The sequence below is a fragment of the Dasypus novemcinctus genome, chromosome 25 (genome assembly GCF_030445035.2).
Source record: "Dasypus novemcinctus isolate mDasNov1 chromosome 25, mDasNov1.1.hap2, whole genome shotgun sequence".
Lineage (NCBI taxonomy): Eukaryota > Metazoa > Chordata > Mammalia > Cingulata > Dasypodidae > Dasypus > Dasypus novemcinctus.
The window spans coordinates 510,647-523,643 of NC_080697.1; positions in this window are offsets into that span (position 1 = coordinate 510,647).

A 12,997-nucleotide genomic window follows, 5' to 3' on the forward strand; every position below is an offset into this window, starting at 1 on the left:
AAAGTTGGTAGAAGCTTCCTCTGTCCCTGGAGCAATGAGGGCAGCTTGAGCCTCCACAGTTTATAGCACCAAGTACATCCTCGGCTCCTACTGAACAAACAGCAAGGGAGAAAGGGCAGGAAGCCCTAAACAAAAGAGAAAAACTGCACACAGAATAAATACTCTAGTAAGCCAGATGCGAAGACACCAACTAAAAATTACAGTCCACACCAAGAAACAGGAAGCTATGGCCCAGTTAAAGGAAAAACATAAACCTCCAGATGACATAAAGTAGTTGAGACAATTAATCATAGATGTGCCAACAAATCTCCTTAATAAATTCAATGAGATGGCTAAAGAGATTAAGGATATTAAGAAGATACTGGATGAGCACAAAGAAGAATTTGAAAGCATGCATAGAAAAATAGCAGATCTTATGAGAATGAAAAGTGTAATCAATGAAATTTAAAAAAACACATTGGAATCATGTAAGAGCAGATTTGAGGAGGCAGAAGAAAGGATTAGTGAGCTTGAAGAAATGGCCTCTGAAAGTGAACATACAAAAGAAGAGATGAAGAAAAGAATGGAAAAAAATTAAACAGAGTCTCAGGGAACTAAATGACAGCCAGAGATGTACAAACATATATGTCAGGGGTGTCCCAGAAGGAGAAGAGAAAGGAAAAGGGGCAGAAGGAATATTTAAAGAAATAATGTTAGAAAATTTCCCAACCCTATTGAGGGACATAGATATCCATGTCCAAGAAGAAAAACATACTCCCATCCAAAAAAATCCGAACAGATCAACTCTGAGAAACATACTCATTGGAATGCCAAAGGCCAAAGACAAAGAGAGAATTCTGAGAACAGCAAGAGAAAAGCAATGCATAACATATAAGGGATATCCAATAAGATTAAGTGCTGATTTCTCACTAGAAACCATGGAGGCAAGAAGACAGTGGTATGATATATTTAAGACATTACAAGAGAAAAACTTCGAGCCAAGAACTTTATATCCAGCAAGACTGACTTTCAAAAATAAGGACAAAATTAGAATATTCGCAGATAAACAGAAACTGAGAGAATTTCTAAGTAAGAGACCAGATTTTCAGGAAATGCTAAAGGGTGTGCTAGTGCCTGAAAAGACAGGAGAGAGAGGCCTGGAAGAGAGTCTAGAAATGAAGATTATATCAATAAAAGTAACTAAAAGTGTCAAAAGAGTGATGAAAATAAAATATGACAGATAAAACTCAAGTAGTCAGGAGTAAACTCAACCAGCGATGTAAAGTACTTATATTCAGAAAACTGCAACCCAATGTTAAAAGAAATTTTAAAAAGTCATAAATAACTGGAAGAACATTCCATGCTTATGGGTTGGAAGACTAAATATCATTAAGATGTCAATTCTACTCAAATTGATATACAGATTCAATGCAACCATGATGAAAATTCCACCAGCATTAAAAAAAACAAACCTGAAAACACAATTAGCAAATTTATTTGAAAGGTTAAGGGGTCCTAAATACCCAAAAACATCATAAAAGGAAAAATGAACCCTCATCTCCAGACTTTAAATCAAACTACCAAGCTATAGTGGTAAAAACAGCATGGTACTGGCATAAAGACAGATACATAGACCAATGGAACCAAATTGATGGCTCAGAAACAGACCCTCATATGTATGGTCAAGTGATTTTTTCCCTAGCCTGTCAAACCCACATAGCTTGGGCAGAACAGTCCATTCAGCAAAATGGTGCTGAAAGAACTGGATATCTATAGCCAAAAGAAGGAAAGAGGACCTCTATCTCACACCTTATCCAAAAATTAACTCGAATGGATCAAAAACCTAAAAATAAATGCAAGAACCATAAAACTTCTAGAAGAAATTGTGGGAAAATATCTTCAAGACCTGGTGGTAGGTGGTGGAGTCTTAATGGAGATAAGAGAAGAACTGAAATGAAATACTGATGTTTAATGTATGTAGAAGTTTTAATTAGCTTTACTGTAAAAGTGTGGAAATGTATAGAATGGAGGGTAAAAGTAGTAATAGCTAGTTATAAATTGGGATGGGGCTGAAAATGGTAGTCTAGGGATGTAAATGTCAGTTGACAGAATGCTAGGGAATAATCTAGGAAATAAAAAGCACAGTAAACCAAGAGGTGGATGAGGAATGTGGTTGATGGTACAGATGGAAGAGTGTCCTTTGTGAGCTTGAGCAACTATATATCACGACTGCAGGGTTTGGGACCACATGGGAAAAATATAACTGGAATGACCTATGGACTGTGGTTGGTAGTAATAATATAATATTCTTGCATCTATGCCGAAGATGTACTGTGTTGATAATGGGGCAGTATGGTAAATGTGAGCCAAATTTATACTATGGACATGGGAACAATTAGAAGATATTATGTCATCTGTAACAAATGTTCCACCACAGTGTGGAGTGTTGATAGAGAGATGTTTCTTGGGAATTCTGCTAATGGCATGATTGCTTTATAAGTTTACAACTTCTGTCATAAAAAATATATTTAAAAAAATAATAAGGAGTGTTCAGGGAAAAACACACCAAATGTAAGATAAGGACTATAATTAGAAGAAATATTTTCACAATATTGTTTTATAATTTGTAACAAACATCTCACAAAAATGCAAGGTGTTGGTGGAGGGTTGATGTATTGGACCCCTGTATGATGCTATGCATGCTTGTTTTGTAAGTTCACAACTTTTACTATACACTTAATTGTTTATGTATGTTCATATACAAATGACATAAAGATAATAACAGGGAGGGTTGGGGGAAAATACTTTGGTTAGTAGTAATATTTTGACAATGTTCTTTAATCATTAGTTTAAAAGGTTTAACAACAATATAAGTGTTGGTGGAAGAGTGAGTTATGAGATTCCTGTATGATGTTATACATGTCTGTTTTGTAAGTTCACAACTATTACTATACACTTAATGTTTATGTATGTTTGTGAGTGGGTGATATATTTCAATAAATTAGTTACAAAAAAATAAAAAATAAAAAAGCCTGTCTGCCCACAAAATATCTGAATTATAGAAAAATATGTTTTTTCAAATTCATCAAATAAATATACTGCATATGTTTTATATGGCTGCTGTGGTTTTAGGTACTGAGAATGAGGAAATTAATTAGACTGAAACAGTCTTTACCTTTTAGAGCTTACAGTTTAATGACACCTTATGAAGTATTTTTAAGAATAATTTCTTAAAGTGCTCTAAAAGGTATTTTGAAAGCGATTTTTTTGTCATGGCTTTGAGGGGAGCCTTCAAGCCTCTGGATGGGAAAAACCATTTATTTTATGGAGACAATGTACTTAGTGTATTGTGAGGGGTGTCCAGATCCCAGAGACTTTGGACTCCAACACCTACCAGCTGGGTAACCTTGGACAAGTTTCACATCTCTGAGCTAGAAGCTTACCTCTGACTTCCAAGAAGATTAGTGAGACAACTCACACCAGCCACTTTGCTGTCATTGTGTCTGGTACACAGTAAGGCCTTAATAAATGTCAAGGTGTCCTCTAACTCTCAGCAAATTCTGAAACCAAACCCCTCCAGAGAGATATATATTTTTTAAATGAAAAATGAAAAACATTCACTTTATAGAGTGTGAACCAGCTTCTACATCATGACATTTTCTTCCGAGGTTTCACTTTTTGCTTTCTTCTACTCCCATCTGCATCCACCTTCCATGGCCCCCTGCATCTGGAACTGTCCAGCATTAAACTTCTCGCCTTCTATGGGACAGTCATCATGCAGGCATATCACCCATATATTTTCATTTATTCCTGTCACCAAAGGTCACCATTCTTATCTTGTGGTTACGGGGATGAAGTATCAGAGAAAGTAAATAATATGCCCAAGATCAGCTAACGTGTGGCATTTCCAGAACTTGAAGTCAGGCTTTCTGGTTCTAAGTTCAGAATTTTATATACACTTTCCTGCCCTGTGGCACTCATATGTGTGCATGCATGCACACACTTACACACACATCCACACCAAAGAATCTGTCATTCACTTTCATCTTACCTGGGATTTGTACAGAAAAGGAGCTTTGTATCTTTTGTTCTCTCTGATAAGGTCCTCCCTAGGAGTGTGCACACAGCAAAACTTGGCTTCTGAGAACAGGTGGGGAGACTGAGGGAAGACCTTGGCAGGGATTGGGTGGTTCAAAAGGGGGGAGGAGATACTCAGAGATCACAGGACAGGAAGCAAAGACAGACAGAAAAACAAGATCAAACCATTTCTATGAAATCATCTCACAATGATCTGGGCATGGATGAATAAATAGAATCAAGTGAGTACTTCCATTAGTTCTCTGTGGTCTGCTCCACTTTACTAGTCCTACGCCCCTAAAATTTATATTAAGTGATGATCCAGAGGCAATGCAGCTTAGAGGTTAAGACTGCAGAGGCAGAAAAATCTGGGGTTGAGTCTCAGGTCTGCTGCTTACCATATTTTTTACGTTTGTTGATCTCCTTTCTCTAAGCCTCAGTTCCCTTATTTGTAAAATGGGTATGATACTAGTGACACCTATCTCCTAAAATTTTTAGTTATAATTAAATGAAGTAATCTATGCAAAGCATGTAAGAGAGTGCTAGGTGTAATTGATGTAGGCAGTTTTTATTTTAGGATTCTAAGAGAAACAATTTGGTGCAGTAGCAAAATTCAGGGTCTTTGGAATCCAAAAATCTTGAGCTCAAATCTTGGCTGAGTCACTTACAAGTGACCCTTGGACAAACTGCTTACATTTTTGGACCTTGATCTTATTATTTGTAAAATAGGGTGGGGGCAGTTGTTAATAAGATCTATCACATAGAATAGTTGAAAGGATTAACTGATGTAAAGTCTGTAAAGCACCTAGCACAGTGTCAGGCACATAGAAGCCAAGTTGATATTGATGTTGCTTGGGATAAGCCAAAATTATGACAGATAGTGGCTTGTACCATTAATTTTCCACTGGAGCCATATTGGGAGTGCTATCTGGGGATGGGACTTCTTTGGTACCCAGTCCCAACTTTTCCAGCACCCTTTCCTTTCCAACTTCCAATGAGCCTGGTAGAAAAATATCACCCACTGCACCTCTATTCCATTCTTATTCATTCTCATGACACATCTCATCTGTCTCTTGCAGCTTTTCCAATTGCCATGAGCATGATCAAGAATGACACCATTAGTGTCATATTCCAGTAATTTGTATGGTGCCTGATATGTAGTAGTCCCTCAATGAACATCTTTGGAAGAAGTGAATTCTGATACCTGCCTTACAAGCACTTGATTCAGATCATGTGAAAAACTCCAGAGGTCACATCAGCACACTCCACTCTTGCTTTCTTGGACCTCCTGGGGAGACACCTAGAACATCCTTGCCAGAGCTGAAGGGAAAATCTGGTCTCTGAGAGCTGGGGTCTTGCTCTTCCTGGCTGATTCATTCATGGAAAACTTTCAGGTCAGGGATGGCTTTATGGAGAGGAGTAGGTGAAGAAGCTGGGTTAGTAGACTGGCTACAGGAAGCGAAGGATTAAATATGCAAATATCAAAGTACAAACCAAACCTGTTATTTAATTAGAAGAGGCAGTCACTTTTGAGAAGAGAATGAGGACAGGAGGAAAAGCCTGTAAAACACACACAAGAAATTGTTTTTGAATACATCTCCCATGTGGAAGTGTAACACCAGTGTGTGGTGAAGAAGACAGGCTCTAGAACTGGTAGTCTGGGTTCAGGTTTAACTTTTACCAGTTACTATCTCTGTCACATTGAGCAGGTTTCTCATCCCTCTCTACTTTAGTTTTCTCACCTCTAACAATGGGTTTATGGTAGAGATAGTAGAAAATTGACTTTCCATGTGTACCCCTCTCTCATTTCCCAGCTTCTGGTCTATTTAGGGTGAGTCTATTGAACTCCAGGTCCAACCAATGAACTCCAAGTGGAAGAGATAAAAGTCATTTCTGGTCTAGGGTATTTTAGAACAAGTATGAGTTCTCTATGCTCTCTTCTCATAGTTAAATGTCCCTGGAAACCATGTGTAGAGATGATAATATCATAAGATGGCAGAGACTTGATCAGCCTAGTTTCCTAAGTGACCGTATAGCAGTTGCCTGTCAGCCTGAACACTTTATACCCACTATCATCCTTAATCCTATAATAAAGCCTATGTACATTCATTCACTCAAAAGATCTTTAGTGAGCAACCTCTAGGTTGGGATACACCTTTGAACATGTCAGGCAATACTACTGCTCTTAAGTAGTTTGTACTCCCACAGGAGATAGGCAAAAGACAATAAGCAAAGAAGGAATTAAATGAACAAGAAGATTTCAGATTGTGATATGTAACAAGAAGAAAAGAGAACATAGTAATATTATCCTTTGATTGGGGGTGGGGAGTTGGATAAGGATGTCCTTTTTATGGAGGTGACAGTAGAGCTGCTAAAATATGAAGAAGTAGCCCACTATGGGAATACCATGGGAAAAAACATCTAGGCAGAGAGCACAGCAAGTGCGAAGGTTTGAGGCCAACATTTTCAAGGAATAGATGAATGTTCATGTGGCAGAATATTACTGAATGAGGGGAAGAGTGATTGGAGATGAAGTCAGAGACATAATCAGGAGACAGATCATGAAGTACCATGTTGGCTATAACCAGAAGCTTACATCAGTACAATGATGAATCTTGAGAGGATTTTAAAAAAGGAAGAGACATGATCCCAGTAGCCAACCAATTTTGAAATAAAATAATATATGAAACTAAAAAGTTCAGAAAAGAAATGGCTATATTTTCATTTATAAAGCCCACTCTGGCAGCTCTGTTGAGGATGGATCTTAAACCATCTAGAATGAATATGGGATACCAGTTAGGAGGCTAATACAATAGTCTAAGCAAACAATGTTGTTGACTTGGACAAAAGTGATGCCACTGGAGGTGGCAAGAAGTGAAAGGATGTAGAATGGATTTTTAGGTAATACTAGGAGGACTTGCTGATGGTTTGATAGGAATGAGGAAAGAGAGAAATCAAGGATGAATCTCAGGCTTTTGGTTTCTGTAACCAGATAGGCAGTAGGACATATTTTACATATGAAGAAAGTAGAGCTTAAGAGAATAAAACAGTACATGGTCCCACAGCTATAGAAAGCTGAGCTAAGACTTGAAAGCTAGTTTACTCTCCTCAAGCTTCCCCAACAAAATACTGTTCCTATCACTACCTGCCACACTTATCCATCTCTGAGAGTGGCTTCTTCCACACAAAGGCTAGACATGGGTTTGTCAACTGAAGAACTGGGTAGTGGGTAGGAAGAAATCTCCCTGCCTTTACATTGCCAAGTCAAATCTATAACCCCTGGGAGAAAAAATAGTCTGAGGAGAACAGGCTACCACAAGGTCTAAGTGTGACTTCATCATTGGTCAAGCCCTGAGAATAAATCAATGGTTTCCCCATTCACCTTAGATCCAACATTGCATGACTTATGCCCTGTGGGGGGAGATATTTGAAAAAAAAAGTGCCTAGCATATGGCATATACTTTCCAAATTGAAACCATTATTGCTTTAGAAACAGAGAGAGATGGGCAGGGCTGGAATCCTTATTTCACCAATAGTTAATTCACATAGACCTTGAGAAAATTATTACAATGCACTGCTTCAGTTTCTTCACCTGAAAATAAATATAACTGTACATACATTTTAGGATTGTTGTGAGAATTAAAAGAGATAATACAAGTGGGCTGCTTAGGACAGTGTCTGGCACAGAGTAAGAAGTATATAAAAATTAGCTATTATTATTTACAGATGGAAATATTGGTGCACGCAGAGTTTAAGCTACTTGCTCCAAGGTCAATTAGCTGGAAATTTGCAGAAACAATATATGAACCTACATTTATCTAGATTTAAAACCTTGGTTTTTAGTCACCATTTTAAATCACCAGATCAGGGTTATCTGGTCCTTCCAACTGAAGGAACATCCAGTTTTTGCTTTGTTCTTTGTTGGTTTTGATTTCCAGAGTCAACATGTCCTGATTCCAGCAAGTAAAAAAGGCCCTGAGGCAGGGATAAAGCTTGGTTTGAAGCTTGTATGCAGATGTCAATTCAAAGTGATTCCCCATCCTTTCCTGGGAACACCTAATGCACCTTATAAAAAAAACTGCATTTTTGAATTAATGTTTTTAATTGTGGTGAAATTATACACTCTTGATTTAGGTGATATATAAATTTATAGATTCAGAAAGGCCATAAAATCTCAAACAGGATAAATACAAAAAGAACCACACCTAGTTATATCATAATCAAACTCCTGAAAACCAAAAGTAAAGAGAGAATACTGAAGGCAGCCAGAGGGAAATGATGCCTTACATAAAGGTGAACAATGATACAGAGGACCATTGATTGCTGCTGAAAGGAAAGGAAATTAGATAAAAACTAGGAACTTAAAAAAAAAAAAAAACCACTAGGAACTTCAGAAAGAAATGAAGAGCATAAGAAATGGTATATATGTGAGTAATATAAAAAAAGTTTCCCTTTAATTTATTTAAAATATATATGACTACTTAAATCAAACATTATAACATTATGTTGTGCAGCTATAAGTGATGTAGGCTATGGGGGGGGGGGTGGAGGACTATTCATCTCTCTATAGATAACCTGAGCTGTATGTGTCCTGAAGTTTGTGTGTGGGGCATTGACAACTGCAGTCCTTCCCTTGGTAACCATGACAACAACTCCAGTCCCAGAAAAACAGTTTAGTAATGCAAACTCTATAAACTTTAAATATTCAGGGAGAATACAAACCAAACATGTTAAAAACTTACATGGAATGTATGAAGTTCATGCTAAAAGCTTACCTAGGAGGTGGGAGATATATGTTAATTCAAGCTTATTGAGCACTGAAACAAAGAACCATTTGGTACTTTCTCTGTTATAGAAAGAACTCAAAAACCTTGCTTGGGGCTTGGATTTTGAATGAGAAGCTCTCAATCTGGCTGGTCATAAATAAATCTTTTTTTTTCCTTCCCAAAATTATTCCTGGGCCCTGGCCTTTCTAGACACAAATAATTGAACTTCCCTTAACTTCTACAACAATAAGTACATGTAAAACATAGGATAAATACAATTTAAGGATGGTGAAGGAGGAGGGTGTAGTGGTTTGATGTGGTTTATGAATTCCAAAAATAGATATTGGATTATGCTTGTAAACAGGCCTGTACCTGGGTGTGATTCAATTATAATTATGGCTTTGATTGGGCCAAGTCAGTAGGACATTGAGCCCCTGCTCCCTTGGTGGGAAGGGACTCAGATAAAACTACACAGCAGAGCAGTGGAGTTACTTGGAGTTTTGATGTTGGTGTTTTGAGCTAGAACCTGGCACATGAACACACAGAAGAACACAGAGGAATAGAGACAGTTTCTTAGACATGGCAGGAGCCCCAGGGAGAGAGACAGTGTCATTCACCTGATAGTCTGCACAAGGCCTTGTAGAGAGAGCACATTGGCTGAGCCCAGAGAGAAATGGACCCCTGGGAAATAGAGGACCCCAAGAAGCCTGAACTCTTGGTAGATATCAGCAGCCATATTGCCCCTACATGTGGAACAGACTTTGGTGAGGGAAATAACTTACGTTTCATGGCCTGGTAACTGTAAGCTTCTACCTCAAATAAATATCCTTTATAAAAGCCAACAGATTTCTGGTATTTTACATCAGTACCCCTTTGGCTGACTAATGCAGAATTTGGTACCAGAGAGTGAGGAAATGCTTTTGCAATTACCAAAATTCAGGAATGGTTTTATAAATGGGTAAGGGGTTGTGAAGTTATAGGTAATGTAGGCTATGGGTGGGGTGGATGTTCATCTCTTCATAGGTAAGGACACAATTGGACACAATGCCTGGCCTGGCTGAGTTGACACAATAGCCTAACCATCACAGATGCTAAAGAGATTTTTATGAGGCCTTAGAAATAAATGATGAAACTATTATTGGAAACTGGAATAAAGGCAATCTGTGTTTTAAAGTTGCAGAGAACTAACAAGATTAACTCCTGGTGTTTTATAGAAGGCAGAATTTGAAAATGATGAGCCTGGGCATTTAGCTGAAGAACTTTCCAAAGTAAATTCAGAGTATGTGGCTTGGCTTCTCCTGGCAGCTTATAGCAAAATGCTAGATGATAGATAACCTGAGGACTGAAGTGTTGGGCACAAAGAAAACAGAAACAGATTCTGGCAATTCCAATCCTCTGGAACCCAAGCTCCCAGATGATAGTACCCTATTTGAGGACTATTTGAGGACTTAACTAAACTTGGAACTTGTAAATCAGGATTGAAGATACAGTTATCTAGGAAAGACTTCTGGAAAGTCTTATTGTCTGATGACTTGGACCCCTGCTTCCTACATGCTAAACCAACAAACTTTTTGAGAGAACTGTATGAACACAATCATTGTCAGCCTGGAATAAAGGGGACATACAAGGGAGAGATTGAAGGGGAAATGACTTCAAGAGGAAACCATGGAAGCTGAGATCTGGAATTAAGACATCACCTCAGGCTAAGAGAGGAACCCCAAACATGTGTAAAGAGAGGGTGAGTTTGTCCCAGCAGTTGAAAGGAGTACACCTGTCACACTTGGATTAGGGAAGGCCAGGTGGTCAACACGTTGCTTTGAGAGGGTTGAACCTGTATGCCAAAGGTTAGGAAGGATGTTGTCTTCATCTCTCTGTACTAGGGGGGTTAGATTCTAACTCAAAGATTGAGTAAACTGTGGCAATCACCCCAATGCTCTCAGAGGGTGAGGTCCAGAGCATGGTTGACACCTGGATGCTTGATGATGATGGAGACAAGAAAATGGCTGTTGAGCAAGAAAATGGCTGTAGAAAGGATGGGTCCCCATGAGTCCCCAAGGAAAAGAAACCATCATCTTAAGAATGACTCTTAGACTTTGACATCTAATGAAGTATGTTCTGCAGGTTTAATGAACTGAGGAGGACACCATGGCTCATGTTTCCCTCCCAATTTCTCCTTATGATATTGAAAATGTTTATCCTTCATCTGTTCATTTGTGTATTGAAAGCAGATAAATTGTTAGCTTTAGAGGTCTATAGCAGATGGAACTTTGCCCCAAGACAAACTGTATTTCTTTAAACTTATTGCAAAGTGATTCTATTCTTAGCATTGCTACTGATTTAAGTTTCTTTTAATACTGTAATGTCTTTTTGAAATTCAGAGTGTGGAGTGTAGCAATTTGATATGATTTATGAATTCCAAAAATAGATATTGGATTATGTTTGTAAACTGGTCTGTAAACTGGGTGTGATTAAATTTTGATTAGGGCTTTGGTGGGCAGGGACTCACAGATAAAACTACACTGCAGAGCAGAGGAAGGAGGTAGAATTTTGATATTGGAGTTTTGTTGCTGGAGTTTTGAACTGGAGCTCTGGAAGTGAACACACAGGAGAAGAACAGAGAGGAATAGAGCTGGCTCCTTAGACACAGCAGAAGACCTGGGGATAGAGACAGAGCTGTTCACCTGATAGTCTACAGCTGGTCTTGTGGAGAGAGCACAACAGCTGAGCCCAGAGAGAAATGGAGTCCTGAGAAGAGAGAAACCCAAGAAGTCTGAACTCTTGGCAGATGTCAACAGCCATCTTGCCCCAACATGGAGAAACAGATTTTGGTGAGGGAAGTAACTTTCACTTTGTGGCCTGGTAACTGTAAGCCTCTACCACAAATAAATACCCTTTACAAAAGCAAACAGATTTCTTTGTATTTTGCATCATCATCCCTTTGGCTGACTAATACAGAGGGTATATAGACCCTATGCTTGTTATTTTCTTACATTTTGAGTGAATTGGTATAATATTATTTCTAAGGGGAATGAGAAAAGTTAAGGATATATATTGTAATCACTAGAGGATACACTAAAAATATAACTTAAAGAGGTATGGCTGAAAATCCAATAATAAACAAAAGTAAAATTCTAAAAATATTCGATTAACCCATAAAAGAAGAAAAGGAAGAGCAGAGGAACAACAACAGCAACAACAACAACAAAGAGGAAATAAATTAAAAATGTGTTAGACTAAATAAAGCCATATGAATAATTACTTTAAATGTTAATGTACTAAGCACTCAAATTAAAGGGCAGAAATTTTCAGAATGGAAACTAAAGCAAGATCATACCACATGTATCTTCAGGAGATGACCTTTAAATATAAATTTTGCTTGAAAGTAAATGGATGGTGTAGCAGTTTGATATGGTTATGAATTCCAAAAATAGATATTTGATTATGTTTTGATCTGGTCTGTACCTGTGTGTGACTGAGTTATGATTTGGGCTTGGACTGGACCACATCATTAGGGCATTGTGTCCCTGCCCCTTCATGGGTGGGGATTCACAGATGGCATGGCAAAGGACAGAGTTGAGGGGTTTTTGAGGTTGAAGCTTTAATGTTGGAGTTTGATGCTGAAGCCTTAAGATAGAGCCCCAGGAAGTAAGCTCACAGCAGGAAGAGAAGCCAGCTGCAGGAAGAAAGGAACCTTGAACTCAGAGAGAAGGAAGCCTCTGGAAAGGAGGAACCCAGGAAGCCTGAACCCTCACAGCTGTCAGCAGCCATCTTGCTTCAACATGTGAAAATAGACTTTGGTGAGGGAAGTAATTTATACTTTATGGCCTGGCATCTGTAAGCTCCTCCCCAAATAAATACTCTATAAAAACCAACCAATTTCTGGTATTTTGCATCAGCACCTCTTTGGCTACCTAAAATGGATGGGAAAAGATATAACATGCAAGCAGTAAACACATGAAGTCTAGAGTGGTCAAATTAATATCAGGTAAAGTAGACTTCAATACAAAGAATTTATCAAAGATAGGGAGACTATTTCTAAAGATAAGAGGGCCAACTTATCAGGAAGATATAAATATTCCCTTAAGAAATGCGTATTCCCTTAAGAAAATATATTGAAATGCATGAAGCCAATATTTGACAGAATTAAAGGAAGAACTAAATAAATTCATCATCAG